Here is a 13,579-nt window from a genome sequence, read left to right on the forward strand (position 1 = left end):
TGTATTTATTGGAACAGCAAGAATCCTGTTTTATGCCAGAATTGTCAGTAGTTCGAAGGGATTTATTTGGTTTGTTAATAGTTTAGTTCAGTTGTTCTCCATTCAAATTGGATACGTAAATTACTTTTCCTTGATTTTAAAGTGACAGGGATTTATTTTTGTTTTTAAGACTAGAGCAGATGACACCACTTTCCACACTAATTTTATAGATTATAGGGCAATGCACTCCTCTTTTGGTGTTTCGGTTTGAGATCTCAGAGAGGGAAGGGGATTCAGCATTCGCTTTATAACAGTATTGATGTGCCGTCCTGCTGAATGCAAAGGAGTCATTATTAATCCGAGCCTCTCACTCTGGTTGTGGGTGAATCGCTTTAATTTGAATACTGACTCAAACTGCACAGACAACCAACTGTTGAAACAATGATTTACACTTTATTGTAGGTAGCAACCGAAAAATAAAATCCCTCAAGTGAGCAAGTTCAGCCTCTCTCTCCCCACGAACCTCCCCCACCCCCCTCCCCACCCCCCGCCAACCCCACCCCGCCATCTTGGCTATCACCCAAGTGATGGTGGAATTTAACATTGTTTCCACCAACAGTGCCCATCTCTGGAACTTTACAGGGGTTTGATGCAGTGTTGTTCTTCCAAGTACTGCTGCTAAACCATTCTGGAGTTGGTTTCTGGTGGAGTTCCCTCACTTTCAAATTTGTGGTGTCACGTTTCTTTAGATTCTGACACCACCTCCCCACAATTCTGGAGACCTCAGGTCTGTAGCTTACCTTCTTATCCTTGAGGGGTTTCCACCTGTTTGAAACAGCCTGTCCTGCGATTAACCCGTTTACGACAAGGCCTTCCTTCTACAGGCAGAATTAATTGTCCTTTTGCCACACAGTTATTAAACACCATTATCTCATCTGTCCAAAGAAACAGCTCATTGTTTTGCCTCTTCCTTCCCAGCGATAGTTAATGTATGTTATTTGTTAACTCCTTTGTAGCAGTTTCTCATTGGCCCTTTCGTTTCTTGGTTCAGAAAGATTTATTGCTGCCTCATGAAGTTATCAAAGTTCTGGAGTTTACAGGACAACACCACATTCCTCTCTGCCTCCCCCAGGAATAACGATTGCTCCTGAGATACTCGCAATTCCTGACATTACTTGGTATCCCCAAGTACAATCCATATGTCAGGAAATCACTGGTGCTGCCCTGACACCAGACAGTCACTGATGGAACAGAAGGATTTGGGAAGAAAATTCAGAAATCCGAAATGCAAAGAGATTTGAGAGTTCAAGTCTAGGATTTTCTCAAAGTAAACTTTCCCCTGCAACTGCTGAATGTGTGACACCAGCCCATTTACCTGCTCCCTCCTCGCTATCCAAGGGGCCAAACTTACCTTCCAGGTGAAGCGGCACTTTACCTGAACTACCCACAACCCGGTCGACTGCATTTGCTGCTCACAATGTGGCCTCATCTACATTGGGGAAAACGAAGCATAAACTGGGTGACTGCTGCACAGAACATCTACGTTCTGCCGGCAAAAAAGACCCTGAGTTTCCAGTTGCCTGCCAATTCCACACCCCACCCTATTCCCTGGCCAACATCTCTGTCTCAGGTTTGCTGTATTGTCCCAGCGAAGCTCAGCACTAGCAGAACGAAGAGCACCGAATATTACACTTGGGGACCATACATCCCTCCGGTACCAATACTGAACTCAGTACTTCTAGGGCCTGAACTCCATAGTATCCCCATCCCTTCCACACACACCAAGCCTTGTTATCACATAGTCTGTCGTTCCACACTACTTAGCCACGAACAGTCTCCATTAACAGTTATTCACCCTCCCACACAGATCGTTATCAACACCTTTTTCTGTCCAACAGATCTTCCTTCGCTTTGGGCTCTGTCCTGATCTCCGCCTTCCTCCCACAATATCTCCTGCATTTCAACCGACATGTTCCCAATCACCATCAGTTCTGTGGAAGGGTCACCGGCAACTCCTGTTTTTTGTTCCTGATATACAGCATCCGCAATTCTTCCAGATTTTTATTGAGAGAGAGTTGGAAATTGTTTAGAGAGACAGAAAGAGAGGGGGGAGAGACAGAACAGACATAAACGTAAAATCATTGTAATGCGATCACTTCCCTTAAGCATGAATAGAGGCTATTAGTTGCTCGTGAGCTTGTGGCGCAACGGTAGCGCGTCTGATTCCAGATTAGAAGGTTGCGTGTTCAAATCGCGTCAAGCTCACTGCAATCAACTTCTTACATTTCACATCAAGAAAGGAGCACGTTCACTCCGTATATCTGTTAAGCCAAATCTTCTTTGCGGAAATTTTCGATCACCCGTGAATCTTTGCTGTCAGTTTGATTTGTGAACACTGAGTCAGAGAGGTGGTGTGCCCACTGTTTGGGTAAATGCTCAGCTCCCCGCAATGTGAGAAGTAAAACACAAACTGTTCATCACGGGATTTAAACAAAGTTGGTGACCGTGGGGTGTGAATAACATCATACTGATATTTTTACAACATAATCTAGAGATTGCCATCTAGGTTTTAGTCATATCAAACTGCCACACAATGATGTTATGACCTCAGTAAACAATAATAACGTGAAGATCGCTGGGATGATGTTCTACATCCGACTGCAATATAAACACAGATCAGTGTTTCCAGTTTTGGTGGAACAAAAGACATCGTATTGGTAGATAATTACAGTTAGTGCAAACACAGCTAGCCATCGATAAATATTAATTCTGTTCACTTCAATGGCCAAATTTCAATTCAGAAACCAAGTGCACTCGGCTGCTTGTAACATAGACAACATGACAAAATGGCTCACAGGAGGAGAAATGGGACATTGAGGAGAGGTGAAATGTTTGCTTTAGTCACCTCCACAATTGTTAGAAAAACAGGTTGAAAGGATTCTTAAAAGGTGTCTGAAGTAGTGGTGTAGCATAACACTTCAGGCAAAGTGGAAGACCACTTTCTAGTGGAAGAAAAAGACATTCCTTATTTCTGAAAGAACTGGGAAACAGAAGAGGGGATGAAATCTGACTTGGGAGCTATTTCCTATTTGTTGAGGATGTTGCTTCATCACAGTCTTGGTTTAGAGCATAAGCTCTTCATCAGGAATAAAGGGTGGCCCAAGGGGGCTGAGAGATAAATAGGAAGGAAGTGGGGCTGGAGGGAAGGCAGCTGGGAGTGCAATAGGTAGATGGAGGTAGTGATTGATGGTGATAGGTCAGAGATGAGGGTGGAGTAAATAGGTGAGAAGCAAGGTGGACAGGTATGACAGGTCAAGAGGTTGGTGTCTAATTGGAAGGTTGGATCTGGGACAAGGTGGGGGAGAGGAAATAAGGAAACTGATGAAAACTGCATTGATACCATGTGGTTGGAGGGTCCTAAAGCAGAAGTTGAGGTGTTTTTCCTACAAGTGTCGGGTAGCAAGAGGTTGGCAGTGGAGGAGGCCCAGGACTTGCATGTCCTTGGTGGAATGGGAGGGGGAGTTAAAGTGGTAAAAACAATGACTGCAGATGCTGAAAACCAAATACTGGAATAGTGGTGCTGGAAGAGCACAGCAGTTCAGACAGCATCCAACGAGCAGCGAAATCGACGTTTCGGGCAAAAGCCCTTCATCAGGAATAAGGCAGTGAGCCTGAAGCGTGGAGAGATAAGCAAGAGGAGGGTGGGATAAAGTGTTCAGCCACAGGGCGGTGTGTCGGTTAGAATTGGAGTCCAAGAGTTGTTCCCTGAAATATTCGGTTAGTTGGCATCCAGTTTCCCCAGCGTGGTTGAGACCATATTGCGAGCAATGGACATGATCTTATAAATAGATTGCATAAGTCTTAGCCTGCCAGCATTATTTTCTTTTATTAAATTAAAGAAAATTTTTATTCAATTGGATGACTGCATGAAACGGTTTGTTGGTCAGATTTGAATCATCACTCCCAAATGAGACGATGCCATGAATATCAGTGAACTGCTCTTTTTGTTAAAAACCACAAGTTCTTGATTTATTTTCACAACTTACTGGTATTCACACCTGCACATTCATTGTCAAACTCTGACATCAGAAATTAAATTACAGCATTAATTTTGACTTGAAATATTCGAACAAACAAATTAATAGCACACAGTGAATTGCAAGTCTGATTAATCTGAAATTAAATTTGACCAAAAAAATATAAAATCAAGATGGGAGATAAGAAATGGGGGAAGGGCAGAAGGCGAGTAATGCAGCATCATAGAAAGTGCTCCCCCAGAGTGTGCATTTTACCAACTACCACTGCTAAATATAAACACTCTGATATGATCCTTCGGTTTTAATGTAAACCATAGCCCCATACAGTAGGTACCATTTAAATGAGTTAAAAATACAAGCATTGAGCAAATCCAGCTTCCAGCCTTACCCCCGCCTCCCCACCCCCCCCGCCCCCTCTCGCTTCTTGGAGCTTGGACCATCCTCCAGCGCCGGGGGGTTGTTGAACTCCTGGGCTCCAGCGGCCACGCCTCCACTGAAGAAACTTTGGGAAACAGATGCAAAGGCAAGATGCAGAACAGAGAACCTTTGTATATGAAAGCAGCTTACAGAGAAATTGAGCAATAGAATCACATGGTTTTTACCCATCGACCTCTGGGTTATTTACCCAGCACACTCACGCAGCACTACTCTACTTCTGTGCTCCCAGCAGCTGGATCGTGGATCAGTTTAAAGTAGGTCCTATATCTCTGATTACATCGGTACACAAGGCAGTGAAGAAAGGTTTCAGCACACTGGCCTTCATCAGTTAGGGAATTGAGTATAGATGTTGGCAAGTTATGTTGTAGTTATACAGGACGTTGATGAGGCCGCACCTGGAATATTGTGATCAGTTTTGGTCCCCTTGGTGTTCTGACTTCTGACTTCTTCAACTCTGGGTTTGTGTTTAACTTGATGGGATACTTTGTCCAACTGAGCATGTTTAAAGAGTATCTCTCAGATGGATTCATCTGAAACTTTTCAGGAGGTGAGTTCAACAAGATTGAACTATTCAAAGTTACTTGGACTCTATTTTAAAGTTACATCAGGCCCAGTAGTCAGAGACACGTACAGCATGGAAACAGACCCTTCGGTCCAACTTGTCCATGCTGACCTGATATCCTATATTAATCTAGTCCCATTTGACAGCACCTAACCCATATACTCTGGCAGCTCATTTCATATATATACCACCCTCTGCATGAAGAAGTTGTCCTTTTAATTTGTTTCGCCTCTTACCCTAAACTTACGCCCTCTAGTTCTGGACTCCCCTACCCAAGGAAAGGACATTGTCTATTACACTGTCCATGCCCCTCATGATTTTATAACCGCTATTAGGTCACTTCTCTGCCTCCGATGCTCCAGTGAAAACAACCCCATGCTATTCAGCCGCTCCCTGCAGCCTAAACCCTCCAACCCCCAGCAACATTCATGTAAATCTTTTCTCATAGATAAGTCACTCTTTCAGTCATGAAGAAGGGTTAATACCCAAAACGCTGACTACTCCACATCCTGGTGCTGCCTGGCTTGCTGTATTCTCCCAACCCCCGGCTTGCCAACTTCGGGTTGCAATATGTAGTGGCTCAGTGATTACCACTGCAGCCTCACAGTGCCGGGGACCCAGATTTGATTCCAGCCTTGGGTGGCTGTCTGTGAGGAATTTGCACTTTCCCCCAATGTCTGAGTGAGTTTTCTCTGGGTGGTCCTGTTTTCTTCGATAAACCAAAGATGTGCAGGTCATGTGGATGGGCCATGCTGAATTGCCCATAGAGTTAGGTACATTAGTCAGAGGGAAATGTGTCTGGATGGTTTACACTTCGGAGGGTCGATGTGGACTTGTTGGAATGAATGGCCTGTTTCCACACTGTAGCTAATCTCATCCAATACTTTTGTTACTAACGAATGGCAGAGTAGGCCAAACTTCTTCTCCGATGGTCTTGCGGTCTTCGGTTTCTCTGGTTCATTTCATTGGCAATGTGCAGTCCCGGGCTCAATGAGCAACAGTGTCCACTGAAGGCAAAGCTCATAGAATCATAGAACCCCCACAATGTGGAAACAGGTCCTTCACTCGAACACATCTGCACTGATCTTCCGAAAACTAACCCACTCAGATTCATTTTCCTACCCTCCATAACTTGCACACAGACTCCCAAGGGTGGAATTATTCCTGGGTTCCTGGTGCCATGAGGCAGCAGTGCTAATCCTGAGCCATCATGGAGTTGTGATTGTGGGGTGTCAGGAAGGCAATTGCAGTCCAGCAGAAGACTAAATCAGCCCACCTACTCTCCCACTCCACCCACTGTCAGAACTGGCAGGAGGTTCAGACCTGGGAGGTGACTGAAGGCATCATCACTAGTAGGATCCGATTGCTGGGAGCGCTGGTGCCCCCGCTGGTGCTTCCGCAAGTTGTAGGAAAACATGAACCTCTTCCCACACTCGGTTCAGCTGGAGGGCATCTCCCAGGTGTGGGCACATTGGTGCTTCAGTAGGGCAAAGGAATTGCTGAAGGCTTTCCCACACTTAGGGCAGCAGAATGGCCTCCCCTCCTCCGCCACTCTCCCCCCCCCCAAACCCCCGTGTGGTCCAGCTGGTGATTCAGCAGTGTGGAGGAGCGGGTAAAGACCTTCCCACATTCGGGGCAGGAGAACGGCTTCTCCCCGGTGTGGATAGACTGGTGCCTCAGCAGGGCCGAGGAATTGCTGAAGGCCTTCCTGCACATAGGGCAACTGAACGACCTCTCTACCATTTGGACACACCAATGGGCCAGTACGTCGGAGGAAAGAGCAATGCCCCTCCTGCAGTTGGGGCAGAAGAACGGCCTCTCAGTGTGGACCCACTGGTGTCTCAACAGGTGGGAAGAACTGCTGAAGGCCATCTCGCACTTGGGGCCGGAGAACAGCCTTCCCCGGTGTGGACCAACTGGTGCGTCAGCAGGGCAGAGGAATCACTGAAGGCCTTCCCACACTCAGGGCAGCAGAAGGGCCTCTTCCCCTCTGTGGGCCCATTGGTGCTTCAGAACCTTCTCAAATTTCACAATATCCTTATGATTGGAGGTACACCAGAATTGCACACAATATTCTAAAAGTGGTCTCACCAATGTCCTGTACAGCCACAACATAACTTCCCAACTCCAATTCAGGCAGCATCCAAGCAGCTTCGAAATCGACGTTTCGGGCAAAAGCCCTTCGTCAGGAATAAAGGCAGTGAGCCTGAAGCATGGAGACATAAGCTTATCTCTCCATGCTTCAGGCTCACTGCCTTTATTCCTGACGAAGGGCTTTTGCCTGAAACGTCGATTTCGAAGCTACTTGGATGCTGCCTGAACTGCTGTGCTCTTCCAGCACCACTAATCCAGAATCTGGTTTCCAGCATCTGCAGTCATTGTTTTAACCTTCCCAACTCCAATACCCAGTCAGAGGATTGGGAACGCTTTCAAAACCCACAAAGAACAAACAGGAAAGAAAGGAGGGACAAACCGAATTTTTGAGAGTGAGCTTGGAAGCATCACTGAGAAATCGGCGGAATGGGTTTATTGGGGACGCGTTCTCCTTAAATACACTATATACGTATTTCTCTTGTGGTCTTCGTAGTTTCTCTGTGCTGCAGTGTGTAGTGGCTCGTTGAAATAATGTCCTGATGCAGCTTCGTTTGTGGGTGTTGGGATGATTGCTTCTGTGGTTAAGTATTTGGTTTGTGTGTGTTGTTTTTATGTAGATGCTAGTTTGAAGTTCCCCATTGACTGTTCGCTCTACTGTGACATCTAAGAATGCAGTTTATTGTTGTTCTCCTCTTTTTCAAACTAGGAGCCCCCCTCAGGCCATAGTCTCACGACTTGGAACACCAATATACAGACTAGTCAAAGGCCTCCACTGAGGACTAAAACACCAAGTCGAAGATTCATTCCACTCCATTTACTCCATCCAAGAATTCCTGAACACCAAAGACACGAAGATAGAAGAGGATGGAATAATGTTGTCCTTTGACATAACAGCCCTGTTCACATCCATTAACATCAACGTGGCCAAAGAAAACTGAAGACACTACTCGAAGAACTAAAGACGAAAACACAGAACCAACTTCAGCAGCAAAGATAACACTGTCAACCTCGTGGAACTGTGCCTTACCACCCACTTCATATTCAGTAACAAGCCCTACAAACAAATCAACGAAACGCCCATGAAACACTTCTGTCATCAAAAAATGAAACAAATTAGAGGAAACGTACAACACCATCAACAATCTCCTTCCTGGCATAAAATTCACAAAAGAGGAGAACAACAACAAAGTGCCATTTCTAGATGTCACAGTCGACCGAACAATCAATGATAAATTCAAAACAGCCTCTACAGGAAAACAGCACACGCGAACCAAGTACTTAGCGACAGAAGTAATCATCCCGACACATACAAACAAATCTGAACGAGGGCACTATTTCAACGAAACACGACACAGTGCAGCACCCAGTGACTACGAAGACCAAATAGTAACTGCACAGCGCTTTTAAGGAGAATGGATAGCCAAGCAACACACTGAAAAATGATTCCCTGATCGGAAATTGAACCCGGGCCGCAGTGGTGAAAGCGCCGAATCCTAACCACTAGACCACCAGAGAGACACAGGCCAAGTTTGACAGCTCTCCTGAAAATTGCTTCCCTGCCCGGAAGTCGAACCCGGGTCACGAAGTTAGAAGGCTAACACCAATGTCATTTCGTGTATCCATTGCTCCCGATGCGGTCTCTTCTTCATTGGGGAGACTGGAGCCCCGCTGCAGAGTCAAGTCACAGCGTTTGAGGGAACATCTCCAGGACACCCGCAACAATCAACCCCAGCGCCCTGTGGCCCAACATTTCAACCTCCCCTTCCCACTCTGCCAGGGACATGCATGTCCTGGGCCTCCTCCATCGCCGCTCCCTCCCCACCCGATGCCTGGAGGAAGAACGTCCCAACTTCTGCCTCGGATACATTCATCCCCAGAGCATCAATGTGGTCTGCACCAGTTTCCTCATTTCCCCTCCCCCCACCTTACCTCAGTTCCAACCTTCCAGCTCAGCGCTGTCCTCATGACCTGTCCTACCTGCCAATCTCCCTCCCCACCTATCCGCTCCACCCTCCTCTCTGATCTGTCACCTCCATCCCCACCCCCATTCACCTATTGTACTTTTTGCTACCTTTGGCCCAGCACACCCCACCCCCAATTTATCTCTCCACCCTGGAGGGGTCCTGCCTCTATTCCTGATGAAGGGCTTTTGCCCGAAACATCGATTTTCCTGCTCCTCGGAAGCTGTCTGACCTTCTGTGCTTTTCCAGCACCACTCTGATCTAAACTCTGGTTTCCAGCATCTCCAGTCCTCACTTTTACCTACCCAATAAACCCAGTGTGCCGATTTCACATCAACAAACTGACACAAGCAGACACAACGTCTGCAGAAACCTTAGCCACATTACTTTACATTAAAGACATCTGGGAAATGATGTCGGGACAACTCAACCCTCTCAGCATCATGGTAGCCCACAAACCGCCCAACACACTTAAACAGCCCCTAATGAACCTGAAATACCCGATACAAACAACCAGCAAACGAATGTAATTTACAAAATACCATACAAGAAATATATACATGAACTCTGCCGCACAGTTCTCTGTGGCAAGAAATGCTGGGATGAGATAAGGAAGTTTTTTTTAGCCAAAACGAATCGGCACTGACTGGACAGCCATTTAAAATCAACGCTGTCTGTCCAGGATGGAAGACCCGAAGGGATGAACAGTTTTCTTATTTCCTGAAGATTTACAAAGCTGAGACTGGGTTTTGTCGTTTGTTCCCTTTCCACTCCCAAGAGCCGTAGTGTTGGGGCGGTGAGTTTGGAAAAGTGAAATGTGCCCGTGAGCAGCGTGTGGGACTATTTCAGCTTCCCCTCCTCCGGCAGCGCTATGACGGGACTCTGATGTTCTCAGGGACACTTACTGACGCGACACAGTGAAAAGAGTCTCATTCCTGCAGATCAGGAATTCAAACCGTATGCCAGCTTCAGGACAATGAGAAAGATTAATTGGGGTGTGTGAAGAAGCTGTGAGCTGCATTTCAAACAGGTAGGTGGAGTCAGATGCGTCATCCATTGCGCCCCTGGCAATGTGCGGACCTGACACCGCCATGCTGCAGAGTTCTGACTTTAACACGGACATGCGCAGCAATGGGAACATTCACAAGAGGAACAGCCAAAGATAATCACCGTCACTGCTTCCCTTCCATAGTCCCAACTTTGTGAAGCAGTATCTTTCACTGGCAAATAAAACACCTTTGTCCTCAGGTGCCTGCTTAACTTCGATCACGACTTCACACCCCACACTGTTCTATCTCATTTCCAAACTCTTGGCTCATCGCCTCAATAGCAGCTCTGTGGGTATCTGCTTGTTCCACCCTGACAGGCAGTGGGCTACAAATTCCCGACTCGTCCCAATGTGATTGAAATATTTCAACTCCTCCACTGATTTGCATCTTTAACAAATACCGTGGAGCAATCTCCCTTTCTTTTTGACGACGTTTCTCAACTGTAGTCGGCAGGGTTCACACCTGCGTGGGGAAACCGAAATGGATTTCATCTCCATCGCATTCACCACTCGGCCCATCAATACAGAACCACACTGACAGCTTCATTTCCCAGGTCTCTCTGCCTGTGGAGCTGCGAAAGAGTGAATCATTGCAGAGTTTGTTTGAATCCAATCACTTCTCAGGTTTTGAAAGGGGTAAATATCTGCAAATGGCGAGTCTGGGTGTTTCATCCCGAAAGATGAAATGGACGTTCAGTTAAAAACAAAAACAGAAATTGCAGGAGCAACTCAGCAGGTCAGGCAGCATCAGTGGAAAGAGAATCAGAGACAACATTTCAGAACTCGTTTTTCTTCTCATCCAAGTACAGCTAAACCTGCTGAGTTTCTCCAGCAGTTTCGCTTTCTCTCTCGGATTCTCAGCATCCGCAGCCCTTGACATTAGAATTTCAATCAATTCAGAAACCCCTTTGTGCTGCCTCAGTGGAGAAGATTTCCGTTTGGGAAACATTTTCCTGAAACCATTAAAAAGCGATAGGAGCAGGAACAGGAAACACTGCGTCCCTGGGTGGTCTCGAACCACCAACCTTTCGGTTAACAACCGAACGCGCTGACCAATTGCGCCACAGAGACCGGGCCAAACACCAGCTGCACAGTGTCTTTGAGGAACCTACTAATCAATACATAATTCAACCCGCCCCGCCCAAAAATTACCATTGTCTTCTATCAGTTTTACTTTTCCATAATAAAGCCTTGGACATTCATTGTGGAGACATGGGGACATACTGATCCCACCATCTGCAGGCACATCCATGTCACGAGGAACGAGCTGTCCTACACCGGGGCCATCGCCCTCCGAGCCTTTCAGTGTTTTGCTTCTTCCCGCATTTTCTCATTGGCCCCGAGCCGAGAATGGATTTGAATTCCTGATGTGCAGAGAATTCTTTCAATGTCTCGGGTCAGTTCATGTCCCGAGAATATCAGAGTCAATCCCCCGGTCTCTTAAACAAGGGGACGGTGTCTGGACTGTCTCTGCTCAGTCCGTCAGTTCATCCTTCATTCTCCTCTAATTCCACTTCCCAAAGAGTTTCGAAAGATTCACAAAGCTGGAGACTGGGATTTCTGTTTTACTTCCAGAACATTTTTCCACCTGCTAACTGATGATATTTTGCCAAAACCTCTTCCCCATTGTAACATTTCCATCATGTCCAGGGATGAGCAATTTCCATTTTGTGGAGACATTCCCAAGTTTGGGAATGTTCTCTTTGGAGCAAAGAAGGTTCACTGGAGATTGCCAGGGGCTGTTGGCAATGATGGGAGAAGACGTGGTGTGAATGGGCAGATTAATGATCAGAAGAACCTCTTGCCACTGACTAGGGTCAGTTACCAGAGGACAGGGATTGAAGTTCTTTAATGGAAAGCAGCACTTGTGTAGAACAAACACAGCGAATACTGCAGAAAGCCAACGGGTCGAGCAGCATCTGTGGAAAGGTAAACAGCCGGCGTTTTGAGTGTGCTACGGTTTTTGTTCAGAACTCAGTCTTTTGCCTCTTCCCGAAGTTGGTCCAGGTCTGTGTCTCAATTGGCAAACACATGGCAAGTGCAGTGCCGCAATGTGAAGTTATAGCCTTTGCTGTTTAAAAAAAAAGCAGTGCATTGTTTAAATGGTGATATATTGGAATGTGGAGAAAGTGAGGACGAGAGGTGAAAGTCGAAAAATGTGGCACTGGAAAAGCACAACAGGTCAGGCAGCTTCTGAGGAGCAGGACAGGGAACGTTTCGGGCACAAGCCCTTCATCAGGAATGATGTATGGATGTACTAAGGGGTCTCAGAGTCCCTCCACACCAGTCAATGCCAGTTGTCGGGCAGATGCAGCAGGCAATGAGCAAGGCAAGTGGTATATTACGAAAAGGAATTAAGTTCAGAAGTGGGGTCATTGAACATATTGAAGGCTAAGTCCATCTGAGTTTTGAACAACAAAGAAGTGGATGCTTATGGGGGGAGGTAAGAAAATGGTTTTAAGACCAGTACATGTCAGTCACAGAGTCTGACAGCACTGAACAGACCCTTCATCCAACTGGTCCATGCTGAGTATGTTCTGAAACTAAACTCGTCCCACCTACCAGTGTTTGGCCCATAACCTTCGAACCTTTCGTATTCATGTACTTATCCAAATGTCTTTTGAACGTCGTAACTGTACGTGTATAAAATCATGAGGGGCATGGATAGGATTAATAAAGAAAGTCTTTTCCTGGGGTGGGTGAGTGCAGAACGAGAGGACATGGGTTTCGCGTTAGAGGGAAAAGATGCAAAAGAGATCCACGGGGCCACTTTTTCACGCAGAGGATGGTACATTTATTGAATGATCTGCCAGAGGAAGTGGTGAAGGCTAGTACGATTGCAACATTTAAAAGGCATTTGGGTAGGTGTATGAATAGGAAGGGTTTGGAGGGATATGGGGCCGTGTGCTGTCAGGTGGGACTAGATTGGGTTGGGATAGTTGGTCGGCATGGACAAGTTGGACCAAACAGTCTGTTTCTGTGCTGTACATCTCTATCTCATTGTTAAACATACTCAGTGACCTGGCCTCCACAGTTTTCTGTGACAATGAATTCCATAGATTCACCACTCTTTGGCGAAAGAAATTTCTCCTAATCTCCATTCTCCCTTTATGCTGAGGCTATGCCCATGCGTATTAGTCTCTCCTCCCAATGAAAACATCTTCCCAATGTCCATTCTGTCCAGGCCGTTCAATGTTCTGTACGTTTCAGTTAGATCCCCCTTGAATGTGGGCCTGTTAATCAGCATGAACCAAACACTTCAGGATGAGGACATCCGTGATTAGATTCAACAAAGTGAGAATGGAGGGTGAGTGTGTGGGATGGAGATTTTCAGCTTTTAGGGAATAAGGTTGGAAAGAAAGTTTAATATACATTATAATTGATCAGATGAGCCGATGGGCCAAGGAGTAGTGGATGGAGATTAATTTCGACAAATATGAGCTGTTGCATTTTGATGAGG

The 13,579-nt window shown here is 46.2% G+C and overlaps 2 non-coding genes across 2 annotated transcripts; one reads left to right on the forward strand and one right to left on the reverse strand.

Moving 5' to 3' along the window:
- Nucleotides 1-2,172: 2,172 nt before the first annotated feature.
- On the forward strand, nt 2,173-2,244 carry trnaw-cca (transfer RNA tryptophan (anticodon CCA)). The gene has a single exon. It is a non-coding gene; the product is annotated as a tRNA-Trp (tRNA).
- An 8,872-nt stretch (nt 2,245-11,116) lies between these two features.
- trnan-guu (transfer RNA asparagine (anticodon GUU)) lies at nt 11,117-11,190 on the reverse strand. The gene has a single exon. It is a non-coding gene; the product is annotated as a tRNA-Asn (tRNA).
- Nucleotides 11,191-13,579: the final 2,389 nt, after the last annotated feature.

The sequence above is a fragment of the Chiloscyllium punctatum genome, chromosome 36 (genome assembly GCF_047496795.1).
Source record: "Chiloscyllium punctatum isolate Juve2018m chromosome 36, sChiPun1.3, whole genome shotgun sequence".
Lineage (NCBI taxonomy): Eukaryota > Metazoa > Chordata > Chondrichthyes > Orectolobiformes > Hemiscylliidae > Chiloscyllium > Chiloscyllium punctatum.